Genomic DNA, 14,833 nt, shown 5'->3' on the forward strand with positions numbered 1-14,833 from the left:
TTTCGTACGCAAGGCGACTCGTTACCCGCGGCTAATGCTACAAAAGCGCCGGTCAGGAAACTTTCAACGGGGTATTCAACCACGAAAGAGTGCCGTTACCGTTCGGTTAGCGCCGTAGAAAATGAGTCTCCGCTTTGTATACAGAGAAAATCGCTCGCGTCGTTGATCAAGTTTTGCGAATGGCGTTAGACAAAATGAAGCACATAAAGCGGCATTGAAACCATTTAATGTTATAGATATAGACTTCTAAAATATTGTTACTAATGGTTTTGCAAAAAAAACCAAATAATCATAATTGTTATATAATAATTACATCCACTATTATTCTACGTAATTCCAGTGTTATTGGACGCCGAATAAAGATACGCTTTGCACAGCCTAATTTTTAGCTTTGACAACACTCGGCCGTCACGGGGTGGCCCGAGTTTATACGCGACAGGGTTCTCAAGAAGACTTCAAAAAGACGAAGAAGCAGAACGTAGAAGAAAGGAGACAGTCGGGGGTAAAAAAGGCGAATTTCGGTGGTGAAGGGCCCCCCGCGAGTCCTGTGAAATCGCGCGGAATGGATTCTCACACGCGGCTGGAGCTCTGTACCACCTTATGGGGTATGCAACGACGTAGAGCACGGCACCCTATGGGGACCCATAAGGTGCGCGGCCCGTAACTCGTAAGCCGTGCTCAGGAAGGCGCCAGCGCCCACCCATCGCGATTATTTATCTCATTGCGATCGCGGCATTAGGTGGTCCCTGACGTCTTTCCTCTCTTCCTTTCTTCCCTTTTATTTTTCGCCACCTCTAGCGCTTCGATCGATACGCTGCTTATAATTCCTGCAGCGACGTGTTCATTATTTATATATACACGCTGCCAAATATTAGAATAAGTTGAGAGACTATTTAATAATTTCTTCAGACAAGTCCTCCCAATTATTCAGATTTCTAAATATAACGAAATATCACGAAAGTCTTCACCCAATTGCCCAGATAAAGTTTATTTTAACGAAATTTCCGTTTATGACTTGTCAGTTACAAAAATATTTAATGCCGATAAATAATCTCTCTTGATATTTTCGCTGAAATCGATTTTAGATTTGCTAAATACGACTTTAAAAAATAATGAACATTTTGCACAAAAATTAAGAGTCGTTTTAACCGTATTTATTTTAGCTAACTCATAATCTTTTTTTGCGACGTTTTCGTGGTAGATCTGTCATCTACAGTCTAATGACTTTTATAGCTTGCGGTGTCATCGCTCGATCAATTTATCGCCGAAGTGGACCGGATCATGCAAACGAGTTCACTCGATCCTGATCGAGACGAAAACCGTGCGATCTGCCCCACCGAGGCAAAACTGTAAATCGAAATAATAAAAAAGCAAAGAGAGAGAGAGAGAGAGAGAGAGAGAGAGAGAGAGAGATCGGACTTAGAGATTGCCGTCTTAGGTACGCACGTCCGAGCATGCACGAGTTGTTTTAAACTGCGATAATGCCTTTGTCTACGATTGCATCTGTAGTCTCACGATTTTACCCTTAACGACGACGCTCTTCGAGTTCCGTTAAGAGCAATATTCGCGACGCGAAAGAAAAGAGAAAGAGGAATCGCAATTTGTCAAGGAATCGGCCTCGGTGCAAGAAAAAAAAGAAGAAGGATCGTTAGACTCGTTAATGAGGATGCGCGATAAGGGCGGCCGGTAATCGTGACCTGCGACGTGGATCCTCCGTAATTCGAGTGACCGAGTCGTTGTGGGAGGCACCTTAATAAGGCGCATGTGCGAGCGAAGACGATGTTGCGAGCGACTCCGCCTACGCCCAGCTCCGTCCGCGTCTCTCGCTCACTCGTGATGCACACGCGTTTTCTCCTTACCGCCGCGACCACGTTCCCACACGCGCGCTACCACCCACACGTGCACGTTACGCAACGCACGCTCGTCGGCTCCCACCACCGGAGAATGTGCCACGCGCGATTTCATTCATAGCCACGGTGCGATCCGTGCGCGTGTTAGGCGACGCTCACACGCGAAAGACTCGTCAATGAATCAGCCGTGATCCGCGTGATCGTTGATTCGTTCGTGGGCCGATTCACAAAGAAGTTCGTCGTGCGATCGTAGATTTGTAGAAGAATTCAAAATAACAGAAATCATTGGTGCGACGAGTGTTAAGATCACGTTGTGCATGCGAAAATTTTTTTAGGGCAAGCGGGATGATCAATTGTAGAAAAAATATGTCGAATTCAATTATTATGAGATAGCGTATTTTTGGTGAAGAGTCAGACTCTCTCCCGAGGTACGACGAGTGTGCACTAAGGTGCGACTCCGCTTCGCTCAGGATTGCGGTTTGCGGTTGAACCCTTATTGATGAGAGGCTCCCAGCTCCCAGTAATTTCGCCATCCCTTATGCAAAATCTATTCGATACGTCTTTGATCGCGCGAGCGATAAGCTATTCCACAACAAGGCGCGTCTCCTTGGCTTGATCTTGGAGACGCAAGGCCGCCGCATCGCTGCATTACCGTTTTGCTATTTGCGGTCGGCAGATCACACGGAAACCGTAGGAATCGCGCCTCGATATTCACGAAGGCCTGTGAGAACGCGAGCGACCAGACCGTACGACGTTCCTTCATGAATTTATTAGATTGAGACTTTCTCACGCGAGCATCTCGGAGGAGATCCGCGGGACGCGGAAGTGGCGCATCGTTTCCGTCGTTCTCATGACTTTCTCGAACGAGTCGAACGAAAAACCGAAATAATTTATTTGAGATATGCGCTCTTTGTTTTTGCAGGCTAAGATATATATACAATGTTTATTTTTTTTTTAGTTTCACGGTGTATATAAAGTTATGTAAAAAATGAAATAAAAATATAATTATTATAAATATAAATATGTAATGAGATTACTATTTCTTCGCCCTATTTCTCATTATAATTATTGAAAGTTGTCCTTGGACTTTTTCCCCGCGCGCGCGTGACTCATTAACTATCCTCGCTCCCTTGGTGGCCAAAATAATTGGGGTAGAAACGATAAATTAAACCTGAATGGAGCCGTTTCATTGAAATAACTTCCGACAGTGAAGTAAGTTACACGGCTGGCAGGAAGCGAGCTGACCGGATGTGCCTCTACTCTCTTAGACGATGCACCCTTGACCGTTTATCTTGGTGGTAGAGAATAAGCGAGACACCCCGTTCTTAAGTCTTAAGTCGCCGGGTCTTAACCAGCCGGGCTGGTAAGACTTTGGATTAGTGGCAGAAGACGGGAAGCTCTTGTCTTCCGGTGTGTTAATTAACACCGGACACTACGTGGTAACGCGTCGAGGAAAGTTTAGAATTATCTACAATTGTGTGTCGAGAACGAAAGTCCGATAAGACAAGATAAGTGGCGTGCTATCTTAAGAAAAACGTGACTAACAATGAAGTGTGTTATACGTTAGTGTAATTTTGCGTAAATGTTTTGCATAAATATAAAAAAATTTATAATAATTATACAAAAATGTAAAAAACGTATTATTTCCTAATATCCACACAACGTAGACATGTAACAATTAAATTGTTAGGATAATCTAATATATCACAATAATTGTTAATATATAGTTATATATACGCAGCTATATTACATATTAAATTATTATTAAGTTATGTTTCTTTCTTGCGTTAGCAGGTGTATATGTAGTGTATGTACAATATTTAAAGAATGATGCTAAATGTATTATATGGCAGAACGGATTTTACTTCAAGAATTCACCAAGAACTATAATATCGCCATGGTCCTTTGGGACGGCTTTTTCAAAGATATTTTAAGAATGACTGGTATATTTTGGAAACCCCCTGTGTGGCGTATCTAATGGAGGATTTACACGATGCTGAGTAAATGATTTTCAGTCCCAACTTGGAAAACTCCAGTAGCGAGCAGATGGACCGCCCATATTGTCTATCAACGCACCTACCGCAAAACTCCCTAATGATTTATTGATTGCCTCCTAGGGTGAACTTTCTCTGCATTGAAGATTTGCAAGAAAGAACCTTGAGTTCTGGGTCCCTCACAGCTAGTAACGAAAGTAAAATAAAAGCTTAGTATTAAGGGATCAAAATGTTCTATAAACATCAGGGACTCGAGCCGAAAAAATATTTCAGTTATGGTTTAATTAAACTTCAAAATAACTGTTTCAGTTTTGTCAGTTTTGGTTTTTTGACCAGTAAAAAAACCGCAATCGTAAAAATTACAGTTTTTTCCTGTTATAGTTATATGTGCACGGAGGGAAAAGGGTTTAAAACAATTTTTTTCTACATTTATTCTATTAAACTGTGTATGTATATACGTGAAGAGAGAGAAATAAAAATTTAAAAATTACATTATTTGACGACAAAAAATCATGAGTATTCTTTCTTTTCAAAAAAATATAGGAAATAATGTAAATAGATAAAATATTTAAAATAATAAAAATAATAAACATAGATTAAAAACCGTAAAATAACTTTATTGGTTTGGTTTATAATATTTTAGTGTTATAAACTTTGTAAAATTTTGTACTAATTACGGTTTCAATTCAACTAAAAAAAAAAGGGTTATGAAACGGTTTCCAGTTTTGATTCCGGTTCAGTCCAAGTCCCTATTCGTAATGTTACACAATTTTTCAATTAATATAATCTAATTTGCATCAATTTAAGATACCGCATTTTAAATTTTTAGAGAATCAAAAATGCTAACCAAATTTTTATATTACTTCATCGAGAGAGAATACTCGTCTTTAAATTATTTATACATTAAAAATTCCGACTTATACGTTTTTATGGCAGAACTAATCCACAGTACTTCTAGAAAATTGAGCCTTTCAGCATTCTCTTCGTGGTTCGTAAATTTGACCGTACGGTGGTACGTGATACAAACTCATTTATTTTTTCCAAACGTTTCTTTACTCCTGCCAAGACTCACTGGCACCCCGTTCGAACGTACGCATCTTTCCGATATCTCAGCCCTAAGGGACCCCCTAACTTCTTTTTCGCCGAACGAACGGAACGAAAGCGTATGGTATTGTCGACCACGAAGATGGTCGGGCAGGTGAGCTCTTAATACGTTGTTGGGGGCCTACCCAATATCAAAGCCTACCGCTTTGAGGATCCGTCCCGAGGGATTCGACGCGACCACCGTTCGTCATTAAGGTCCACTGGACCGTTTATTTCCAGCAACGGGCCTGCAGACGCGTCGCTGAAAAACAAACGCTTGGCACCGCCCGTAACCACCTACGATATTACCTGAACTGCACGGGCGTGTCGTAATTTTGATTTCACCGGTTACACCTGGCACATCTCAACGCCAAATTAAAGCGTTAATCAGTCACTTTCGAGCAGGTATTTGCTTTCAACAATTATTTCTAGATCTACCTGCGTCCAAAATAATTATAAATTGTTTATTTCTTTTTCATTTAAGTTGTTACGTATTCTTTTTATTTAAGTTGATACATATATAATATGTACGCGACGCCTTTGGATGATTAAAACATGTAATACTTGCTACTAAAGAGGTTTGATTACTGATCGATTTGAAATCGATTTGTATAACCCAGCGATGCATAACATTATTTAGTCTCGTATACTATAAATAAAGGGTGGATCCATCACGGCGCGTGCCCTTCAGTCACGCATCGATTGTGGGGATCATCGAAGTACATCAAGGCTGGGACTCACCTGTCCCCTCGAGAGTGGAGTGCGCGTGTATAAGCGAGCAGAAAAAAAAGCAAAAAAGAAACTGCAGGTAAGAAGACACCTGACAAAGCCGCACGATCTATTTCACGAGTAAGTAGCACCTGCAGCCACTGGTCCTCGTGATCGCTGGACCGAAGTTTTCGTCAATAGTATACCACCACTCTCGATTTCTCGACAATTTTATTTCTGATGCAATTAAGATTAGCATTAATTTTTGTGGATTGGATTTATATCAACAAAGTTCATAAAAATCACAACGAATGTAGCAGATATAAATCACGCATCAAAAAATAAAAAAACTATAATCATTTCTTATCATATAAAATTAAAAAATTCCAAGAATTTGATAGAGAAAATTTAACGTTTGATTAATCGATTTAATTTGATAATTTCATCAAGCAAAATTTTTCACGACGAGAAATTCGGATTTGATGTCGTGAGAAAATTTAATCTGAAGATTTCTTTTCTTGATGTATCAATCAAAGAGATCGAGATCGGAGAAATGAAGGTGAACGTTGGATAGACAAGGGACTAAATGGATAGACAATTGTTTTCACTCGATATTGTTCCGCGCCTGTTTCTGATTGGACGTCATATAAAGCGATATCCGCCGTGATATCGAAATCGAAGTTTCGCAAAGAAAGTTTCGGCAGACTGCCACGGCGAAGAGACTTTCATCTGACTCGGGAAAGTGCTAAACCGCGAGATCCTTAGCTTTTTACTTCTTCTACGGATTACGATAATAAAAAAATTCGAGCAAGCGACCGATTAAACCGACAATAAAACCGCTGTTCTCGCGTTATTTGCCACTAAATTAATATCGGTGGAACTTAATTAAGAATCTTCGGTCTTGAAAATTTTCTTCGTAAATTTCACCTCTCTTTTTCTGCTTTGTAATTAAATAGAAGCCACAATAAATCCCATTCGCATTGGAAAAATTGTCCTCGAAATCCAGTGAAACCGATACGGAGTTATTGAGATAATTCTGTATAATTCTGTTAATATCGATTACCTTTATGAACACAAAATTACGTATTATTCCTTATGTTTCCAGATTTTTACGTTTGCTGAAGAGAAATGAGAGTTCAACAGAAACATGCGAAAATCAAAGGTTAATGAGATGATTATGTCGACTTAAATGTGCCGTAGGTATGTTAGAACGATACTACTTGTTGCTTCGAGATACATATAGCGCAACGGAGTAACACAACCGCTGATGCCTTGCCTCGAACAAAGAAAAAAAATCTGTTCGCACCCTTCCTGCAAACGTCGCGACAATTTGAAATTACGTAGATCAGTATAACAATTTTACAACATATACCTCAGATTATAAGTCGTATTTTTTCAATTATTATAATTAAACTTGTGTTAAAATTGTCAATTTAAATAACAAGAATGTATATAAAAATAAAATCAATATTCGTAGTAATGTAGGAGATAATATGCATGTGCGTAAAAGAAAATTACACTATTTTCTATAAAATTGACGTAAAATAAAGATTCTATGAAATGTGGCTTACTAAAGAAAATGAACGAACAAGAGGAGTTTAGTAAACGCCAAACATATGAAAAATTAAGCGTCATGTACGAATAAATTATCCCTCGCTTTTACAAATAAACTCCATTAAGTCTGGCTAGAATCAGGCAATTGCGCAACGATCGGCTGTCGGGAGAGCGCGCGATTCGTGGTAGAATAAAGATGGATCTCGTTAGGCACACTCGCGAGAATGGTGGGTAGATAGGTGCCTCCTCGTGGGTGCCCGAGGCGTCGCGCGTACCTGGATCTCAGATTACAATCTCCCCAGGGGAATGGTGCCAAGATTAAGAGCCCCTCGGTCCTCGAGCAACGCGTGCGCGTGCATACGCTTACAAAACGGAGACGAGACGAAGAGAGCAGCGGTAGGCAGAACGAGGAAGACCGTGTAAAAATAAATGGGGAAGCGGCGAGGGGTAGAAGGCGAGAAGAAGGCGGCAAAGCGAGGAAGAAAAAAAAGAAGGTAATACAGTTGTCAGAACGAGAAGAACAGAGGAAGCTAGAAAGTATTCTATAGACGATTTTCGTCGAGGAGAAAGACACCGTGTAATATACTATCATATTTCATTGAGAAAAGATCGACTACAAATTGATCGAGGAACTTTTAGATGAAAACAATTTATACGCTCTACATAAATAAACAGTATGAATATAAAGACTTCGCAACCTGGGTTTCATACTAAGCAAACGATTCTTGAAAATCAGATGACTACATCTATGTTAAATCTGGAATGGAGATATCGATTGACAACCACGGACTCGACTCAACGAATTCGCTTCGATTGTCGGAGATCGTGGTTTGTCGAAGCTGCGAAGAAGGGAATGGTTTATCTGCGGTTAAGAGCTTATCTATGCGCGAGTCGACGAGCAGGAATGTGAGATCCCAATAGGGCCTTGCGGAGGGTTTTCCTCTCGAATCTTGGAGCCTCGCGGCATGAACCGGAGGTGGCACGAGCGCAGCAGGTTCTTCAGGTTCCTCGGTTCCTGCACACAGCACGTATTCCCCGGCTCGGCGTATTTGTCCCTGGGTATACGCGTGACATCTTAATCTCCCCGGACCTGCTATTCGCGTCTTTCTCACCGTGTCTCTCTCCATTCCTTACGCTTCGTGTCTCCGCCCTTTCTTTTCTTTTATACCACTCTCTTCCTATCTATCCTTTTCCTCTCCTTTCTCTCTTACTTTGATCTTTAACATTGTATCTACGAGAAATCTCTCCAGCTGCGAGGTTATTTTTCAAATTAGATTGGTCTCTTCAAGTATAGATAACTGAAAAACTAAGAAAATCTTATAAAATTGAGTTTAAATATATTTAAGTACTTTATATTTTACAGGATCTTACTCAAATATTCATAGAATATTTTATCGTTTATATCCCTTGAGACTAAGAAATACCACTTGACAGTTTTGTTGAAGTAAAATGAATTCAATTTATCAGATTATTTATAAATAAGAAAGTTATAAAGTATACATCATTTTTTATGTACAAAACATGATACTTTTTCGGCAACCAAATAAAACATTTAATATATATAAAAAGCTACGTAATTAATAAAATAAAAAACAAGTTATAAAAATTTACGACGATCGTTAATTTGGAACCGAATTACGCCTATGCCAAATTAGAAGAAAATAGGTATTTTAATCGAGCAGAGGGCAGGAGAAGACGGTGTGGGTGTCAAGAGCAACAACGGGGCGACACCGTCTCCCGTGTCGCTCGACAGGAGGTCCTTGATTCTTGAACTTTATCAGAGAGTCCTAAGACAGAGAGGGAAATAAAGGGAGAGCGGAGAGAAGGGCATGGGTATGCGTGAGAGTCGACGGCACTAGGACCCGCTTCGTGCTGGACCCCCGCAGGAGCTACGGGGTCTCCCGCTGACCGGTGGTACCATGCTAACTGTCGTGTCATTGTCACGAGCCACACCGCGCAGACATTTATTTGGAGGCCGTCGTATACACGCACAAAGAAACAGACGCACTTCCTCCGTACTTAGTCACGCACGATCGCCGTATGTAGCTGGAGCATCACGCACCGACTAGATTTCACTTATAGTTACGTAATCCCGAACGCGTTCGCTCAGGAATCTTTGCGTGTATGACCAAAAATAAAATAATAATCTAGATAGTGAAATACAAACGAGGAGTTAATATAATAATACAAAGTAATAAAAATATAAAAATGCGAATAATACGTAGGGTAAAATGTAAATGAGATCGCGAGTACTTTCATCTGTTACGCGACATGTCTTCACATGCTTTCACTCTTGATATCACGCGATCAAAAATGTTTTGCGTAAATTCAATATGAAATAAAGTTTTAGAGATTTTTCTTGAACCTTGAATTTTTGACGAATATTGATACAGAGTCCTATTAAGTAAGTCTTGTCGCAACAATTAATCATCCAAGACGAGAATAATACGTCGCATTGCAGAGGGAGAAGCGGTATCTAGAATGAGGAATCCCGAGTGTTGAGGCACCGGCGACGACGTCACGTTTTCCGTGGGAGCAAAGCGAGGAGAATCAGGTGACAAGACAAAGAACACAAGAAAAGTTCCGCGGGCTGAGGTCGGTCGCGGCTGGAGTGTGGGAAGCTCGACTCCGCTCCGCGCTCTTTAACCGATAGCCGCGTCTCTCTTCACAATTCTTTGTGAAACAGAAGAGAGTGTAACGCCGCTCGTTTTATTTATAGCCCGATTGAGGTAAAACACTTTGGTAAAAGTGACTTTATTATCCATGTTTTACTTATGGCTCGGGAAACCGCATTAAATCGTAAAAATCGTCATCAACTTCGGTGTCTCCAGAAACCGTTTTAATGAATGAATGACTATTTTACGGTGCTAGACCATCTTGTAATAATCTTGGTAATTTTAACATATGCTATGGAAATAATTAATCAGCAGATTCTCTATTAATAATAATAGAATAATAGAATAAAGCTGTAACTTATGCTATACTGATATGGGAGAAAGAAGAGTAATATAAATTATTTGAAACAACTGCGGCTTACTTAACCTTTATAAATATTACTTAGCTTTATAAATATATCAACAGAAAATATTAAGATAAATGGAGTAGAAAATTGAAATAATTATTAGTAATTAATAAATTAATTACCAACAATAACATTTTAAAGACTGCTATTTCTAACGTTTATAGTTAAAAATTGGGTCAGATCTCCGATATAATTTTCACACACACACAATGATACGCTCAAACCTATATTTATCACTGTCGTGCCGCAAAAGTTGAATTAAGAAATTGACAGTGTCAATTATGCCGGCTGCATGGATCTTCATTCCCAGTTTCGACGTCGCCGTCGAAGCCGTGGTTGTAGGATTTCGATGAGACAGATCGAGGCAGAGCGGCGACGACGGAAACGACGTTGGCGAGGGACGGAGGGGAGGCAGCGCGGGGTGGCGCATATCATCTTAAAGTTTAATTGAGTCTCGATCCCGCGGGGCCGCAGCCCCGAAGCCAATCTTACTCGACGCGGGCCCCGCGGGACCCGGGATACGCCGTTCTGCACCCTCCCGCATACGCCTCTCTCTCGGCTCGTCTACGACGGTCGGCGTTTCATCGTCTCCCGGTGGATTATCCGTAGGTATCTCCTGACGCGAGCTCCTCACAGAAACATTCATCTCAGACCAATCCAGACGATCGAGCACTGACCGATGACTCGGAAGATCGAAGCTCGCGAACTGTCCGAAACTGAAACTGCCGCTGTCCGCGCGGGACCGTATCGTATTCGTATACACGAGTGATAAATTTATAATCACGATGAAACGACAATCGTTAATCCGGAGTTGCTATGGCGAGCAGTATTTATAATCGAAAGCAACGCGTGTTTCATGCGACAATAAACTTTCCTAAATTAATTCGAGAATAATTTTTAGCATCTAAAATTCACGTGTAGCATTTGCGAATTCAGAAATAGAATATTTATCTTGATTTCGATAGATTGTAATAAATGAAATGACGTTAATCATGAAACCCGTCAATTCGAAATTGCAGCTCTTGCGCGGTGGATGCAATTAAGGTAATTAAGCGCGACCAAGATACGCGGGTCGGCAAGCGAATCGATAATTCCGGCGGATGTTCTAAAGTTTCCTGGGGACGAAGGAACGCCTGTGGATCCTCGAATCGGGCCGTTTCGCTCCATTTCGCGGCGGTTAATGCCTGCCATTCGGAAGGGCGGTATCGGATGTCCCGCGAGCGGGCGCTCACAAAGGCACGCACGAGGACGAAAATCAGCGCCGCCCTTTCTTAGGGCCCGCCACCCCTTTTCGCCGGATGATTCCCCTCTGCGAGGAGACCACCGCAGTTAGGATTGACAGAGAAGCAAGACGAAGAACGAAGGAGGAAGGAAGGGAAGAGGGAAAGAGAAAGAGAGAGAGAGATGACGATTTAGTATAATATAGAATGGATATCCTGTCCAAGGAGACCCGATGGGGCCCGCGGTCTGTGTTGTCCCCTTTATATGCCCGGTATTAGGTGGCGCGTGTAACTCGATATGTTCGCTAGCGAGAGGGTTTAAAACAAAGTATGAGCGCTGTGAAGGGCGAACCCTTCACGACGATGGTGGGATCCTTAAGGGCGCGTATAGCGGTCCTCCCACGAGATGCCTGCGAGCGTTCGAAAATCGACGAATGACTTTGCCAGATTGTAGAATGTAGAATTAAATCACGACGATTATAATTCGAACGATTTGGATATTATAATTGGAACTCGGATTATAATTGATGATAACTCATATAGCACCTTGTCACCGAGGAAAAAAACTTATTTAATTGCAGAAATCAAAACTTTTTTCTGAATAATCTATAAGTGTATGATATTTTAACTACTTAAAATTCGACTTTTCCTAACAAGGCAGATTTCTATTTCGACGTATAAAATAATTTTGATCTATAGTAAGAAAAGACGAAGTATCGTAAATTTCGTGAGAGAACGAATGTACGTGTGCCACTATACACGAGCGCAGTTCTCGGATTATGGATGCGAGTGTCTTACGAGGGCGGTTTATTGTGGTCCACCCTTTGTACACAATTCTATAAACCGTGACAAGATGATTGGAGTATCTGGTTTCTGCTCCCGCAAGTGAATAAGCGCCGTGGGTTAAACGTCGAAAAAACATCGCGAACCATGTCGATTTCTTTTCTGCCGCAATCGTCGTTCCTAGACAAGGAAGCGATGATATTTCATGGTCTGGACGGGAGCATGCAAGTACAATCACATCAGACGGATTTCATTCGAGTAGAGTCTCTATCCTTTTCAAATACAAGAATTCACCCGATGGAACATACAGACATGATACGATACGAATTGTAAAATATAGAAATAAAATTTTTTAAAAATATTTATCATGTTAAAATGTATCAACATCTTTTTCACGAAACTTGCGCTTGTCAGAAATATTTTGAAGAAACGAGGCGGATATCGGAAATAGGATGCAGAGACTATATCGTCCGGCTTTGTTGACGAGCGTGTTAGCGTAATACCCGATATTACTCGGCGCCACGACATAGAGAGAGCAGGGGTCTCTTCTCTTGTGTCCGTAGTATCGCGCCCGGGCATCATCCCGCGGTATACCCGGGAAGGAGGCGGTGGCCCTCTCGAGGGAGAGATGGTGCACGAAGCGCGGGAAGCCCGGCCAATTGGCGCCCAGGGTGCATTTGTGTCTAATTCAATGCATTATATCTACACCCCCGCCCCCTTCGCCGCCCCCTCGATCCCTGGATATACCCGTCGTTTGGCTAACCAGAGAAACGCTCCCCGCACTCCCCGCGAAACGCGCATCGATCCGCTCCCTTCGGTGCTGGATTTCGATCTCTTCTATCTCGCACTTCATCTCGACCCTCCGGAATCCGATCCGCGAAGATCTGTCTCGGCGGTTGACTGCGGACGACGGGAAAAGTGACTCTTTCCCAGCGAGGGTGCGCACACGATTAATCAGAATTGAGATTTAGCAGAGTTTTGTAGTCAGTTCCGATTATTCTGTGTATGTACGATAGAGCGTAAATTTTTATTTTTGTGTGTCCTTTTTTCAACGCTTAAGGGAACAGTAGAATATTAATAAGATACGGGCGGTTTCCACTAAAAGTATATACAGTTTAAAATTCTTGTAAAAATGCTTGCAATTTGTTGCGAAATGCCTCAGCTTATTTCATACGAAATGGTATGTGTAATATACATACAAAAATAAATTTATATGTGTAATAATGTGTAATAATATGTAATAATTCATTGATAAATATAATAACCTCACATCGATCAAATGCGATTAAAACTTTGACGATTTATCCTTTACATCTCTAATCGGAATCGTTGAAGATCGTTCTTGTCTTAGACCGAGGTTTCTTGCCTCGGATAAAGTCGGAACGACGGACAGTCGCACGGAAGGAGGACGAGGATCCTCGAAGGATGGTGGCGGTGGGCCAGAGAGGGATCGGACGAGAGCGAGCGGCGATAAGAAGACACCCGCAGGTGTAATTATGATTACCGCAGTGCAGAGAAAGACGGAGTATTGCGGGCGGACGCGTATGGCAGCCGTGGGATCCTGGGAAATAGGAATCCTCGAACGGCACTTTCGCGTCGCCGGCTCCTGCTGCTGCCAGTTGGCTACAGCCGACCACCAACAACGCTGTTTTCCGATTGTTGGTCCCCTGGCCTTTCGTCTCGCTCCTCTCCTCCTCGCTGCTCGATCTCGTTACTTATTTCCGGCCCCTTACGAATTCGCCCGCGACCTAATGGTAATTCCGATCCGTGAGCGAATTCGTCACATCAAAGGTAACGACAATCACGATCTCGCCTCCATGAGAATAGGTCGTTAAATTGCATTAAAAATTTTGGTAACATCTTCAGTTTTGAATACTTATTGAAATATAACCGGAACATACATTATAAAATCATAAGTATAAAATGCAAATAATGTTCAGTGTTAAATTTTTCAAACTTCAGTCTTACGTAGGACCGCCATCCGGCTCCTATGTGTCATTAATTTAAATTGTCGCCCGTAAATCTTTCTGTTCCATTATTTTGAGAATGCGTGCGCGCAAATACGTAGCTACACACGTATAAGGAGGAGATAGGGAGGACAAGGTGAGGGTGGAGGTCGATGGTTGCCTCTCGGCTGGAGCAGTTAACAGCTGAGTTTTTCCAGCATGGACCCCTCGGGTCCGCGGCACGGCACCCCGAGGTCTCGTTTCGAGACCTATGCTTTATATGTAACCGACCACCCCATTGCCCTCCCACCCCTCTGGACCTTCCCAATCTACTTTCCACCCCTTCAACCAGCCATACCGCCACCTAACGCGATGGTCCTCCTACCGTGGACCATGTGATTCCCATAACGTTTCGCAACCTACTGTGGATGTTCTTACACGGTGAGGAATGGTCGGGCGATGGTAGGGGATCCTGGGAAAAATATGTACACTCCGGAAGGTAAATCGGTTGGGATAGATTCAGGTGAGACAAGTAAGAACAGGTGAGAATCGCGGTAAAAGAGAAACCATATTCTCTCTTTTCTTTGAAAATATAATTTCTGCAACAGAATATTAAAAAATTTCGAGTTAAAAGTCACTTTTTGCTAGTAAAGAGAATTATTCTTAACTATCG

At 41.9% G+C, this 14,833-nt stretch overlaps 1 protein-coding gene across 1 annotated transcript in view; it reads right to left on the reverse strand.

Annotated features, from left to right (window-relative positions):
- L (zinc finger protein Lobe) overlaps positions 1 to 14,833 on the reverse strand; it is a 71,598-nt gene that overhangs the window by 19,030 nt on the left and 37,735 nt on the right. The window lies entirely within an intron of this gene.

Source organism: Temnothorax longispinosus, chromosome 6, assembly GCF_030848805.1.
Source record: "Temnothorax longispinosus isolate EJ_2023e chromosome 6, Tlon_JGU_v1, whole genome shotgun sequence".
Taxonomy (NCBI): domain Eukaryota; kingdom Metazoa; phylum Arthropoda; class Insecta; order Hymenoptera; family Formicidae; genus Temnothorax; species Temnothorax longispinosus.